The sequence below is a fragment of the Anastrepha ludens genome, unplaced genomic scaffold (genome assembly GCF_028408465.1).
Source record: "Anastrepha ludens isolate Willacy unplaced genomic scaffold, idAnaLude1.1 ptg000027l, whole genome shotgun sequence".
In the NCBI taxonomy this organism is placed as follows: domain Eukaryota; kingdom Metazoa; phylum Arthropoda; class Insecta; order Diptera; family Tephritidae; genus Anastrepha; species Anastrepha ludens.
The window spans coordinates 190,001-192,500 of record NW_026530035.1 but is presented as its reverse complement, the minus strand read 5'-3'; the positions used below and the strand labels follow the sequence as shown (position 1 = coordinate 192,500).

Sequence of the window (2,500 nt, the reverse complement as noted above, 5' to 3'; positions counted from 1 at the left end):
ACATTCATATGATAAACTGAGTAAATATATAATAAAGCCATTTGAAATATATTGAATTCTATTAAGTTAGATTTTCACCATACATTTTTCACAATGCGTTGTGTACATTGTCAGAAACACTCACGGTGAAGGCAAGTGAGATATATATGAAAGAAAATCAAATCGAATTTATATGAAACTATATTCGATTAAATGTATGAAAGTAAAATTTACCACAATACATTCATATGATAAACTGAATAAATATATAAGAAAAACATTTGAAATATATTGAATTGTATTAAGTTAAATTTTGCCCATACATTTTTCACAATACGTTGTGTACATTGTCAGAAACACTCACGGTGAAGTCAAGTGAGATATATATGAAAGAAAATCAAATCGAATTTATATGAAACTATATTCGATTAAATGTATGAAAGTAAAATTTAACAAAATTTTGCCCATACATTTTTCACAATGCGTTGTGTACATTGTCAGAAACACTCACGGTGAAGGCAAGTGAGATATATGAAAGAAAATCGAATCGAATTTATATGAAACTAAATTCGATTAAATGTATGAAAGTAAAATTTAACACAATACATTCATATGATAAACTGAATAAATTATAATAAAGACATTTCAAATATATGGAAAATATCATCATATATATAATTTAGTATTTTAATATATATTTAGTTAAGTTGATGGTATTATTGAAATATATAAAATGTAATTGAATTATATGAAATCAAACTGAAATGTATTGAATTGAATTTTTCCCATACATTTTTCACAATGTGTGGTGTGCATGGCAAAAAACACTCACGGTGAAGGCATGTGAATAATATGAAAATATCAACATTTAACTAACCAATGATATTGAAGCATATAAATCGAATCATAACTATATGAAACACGAATTTGAGTTATGTTAAACTGGTGATATTGTGGATTTATTCCTAGTTTTCCATACGTTAGTTTAAATAGAAACAATTTTCGAATATGTATACATATATGAAGAATTTATATTCTATACTAACATATTATGGAATGTAACTATTGATTGTTACCTTGGCATATTGGTGTATTGTGAGATTTCATTCATAGTTTTCCATACGTTAGTTTAAATAGAAACAATTTTCGAATATATATACATATATGAAGAATTTATATTCTATACTAACATATTATGGAATGTAACTATTGATTGTTACCTTGGCATATTGGTGTATTGTGAGATTTCATTCATAGTTTTCCATACGTTAGTTTAAATAGAAACAATTTTCGAATATATATACATATATGAAGAATTTATATTCTATACTAACATATTATGGAATGTAACTATTGATTGTTACCTTGGCATATTGGTGTATTTGTGATTTTATTCATAGTTTTCCATACGTTAGTTTAAATAGAAACAATTTTCGAATATATATACATATATGAAGAATTTATATTCTATACTAACATATTATGGAATGTAACTATTGATTGTTGCCTTGGCATATTGGTGTATTTGTGATTTTATTCATGGTTTTCCATACGTTAGTTTAAATAGAAACAATTTTCGAATATATATACATATATGAAGAATTTATATTCTATACTAACATATTATGGAATGTAACCTTGGCATATTGGTGTCATTGTATTTTATTCCTGGTATTCTATAGTTAGTTTAAATAGAAATAAATTTTTGAATTCAAAATTTTATATTCTATACTAGCATTACATAGAAATTATCCTCAACTGTTTGTTTCTTGTATACATACAGGAAATTAAACAGATGAAGAAAAAAAAAAAACAAAACAAATAAAAATTATAAGAAAAACTAAATTTTAAACAAAAGAAAAAAGGAGAAATTTTTTCAATCATATATATATTTATGATTAAAAAATAGAATTATGGAATTATTAATTTCAATTCAGAGAGAAAAATTATGTAATATATGAAATTATTACATTAAAAATGCATTTGAAGAAAAAGTAAAATGTTATTAAAAATGATACATTTGAAAATTGGCAAATATTAAGAAGAAATATCGTTCTTATATTTTTATACAAAATATATATAGAGAACGAAAATTCTTTTTCATAAAAAACGGTTTTTGAATTCTGATAAGAAAAGCTAAAGGGGTCGGCGGGAGCGCACATTGAACGAAAGAAAATGAAAGAAAAACACAACAAAGAAGAAGACCAAATAAAATACAAATATTTTATACAAATAAAAGCACATTATTAATAAATAATAATAATAATAATGATGATGATGATGAGATGATACATAAATTGTGTTATTAAAATTATGTTCTATTGTATGTGCGTTTTCCCCTTTACTTTTTATATACACCGTAATTTATGAAATTTTCAAATATGAAAAACAAAGAAAAATATATAAACAAATATATATATTATTCTGGTTGATCCTGCCAGTAGTTATATGCTTGTCTCAAAGATTAAGCCATGCATGTCTAAGTACAAACAAATTAAAAGTGAAACCGCAAAAGGCTCAT

At 23.9% G+C, this 2,500-nt stretch overlaps 1 non-coding gene across 1 annotated transcript in view; it reads left to right on the top strand.

The window, feature by feature from the left end:
* The first annotated feature begins 2,400 nt into the window (after positions 1-2,400).
* The window catches only part of LOC128870837 (small subunit ribosomal RNA), a 1,991-nt gene continuing 1,891 nt past the window's right edge, over positions 2,401-2,500 (top strand). Inside the window, exon 1 of the ribosomal RNA XR_008455546.1 lies at positions 2,401-2,500. This exon is cut by the window's right edge and continues 1,891 nt beyond it. This is a non-coding gene — a ribosomal RNA (small subunit ribosomal RNA).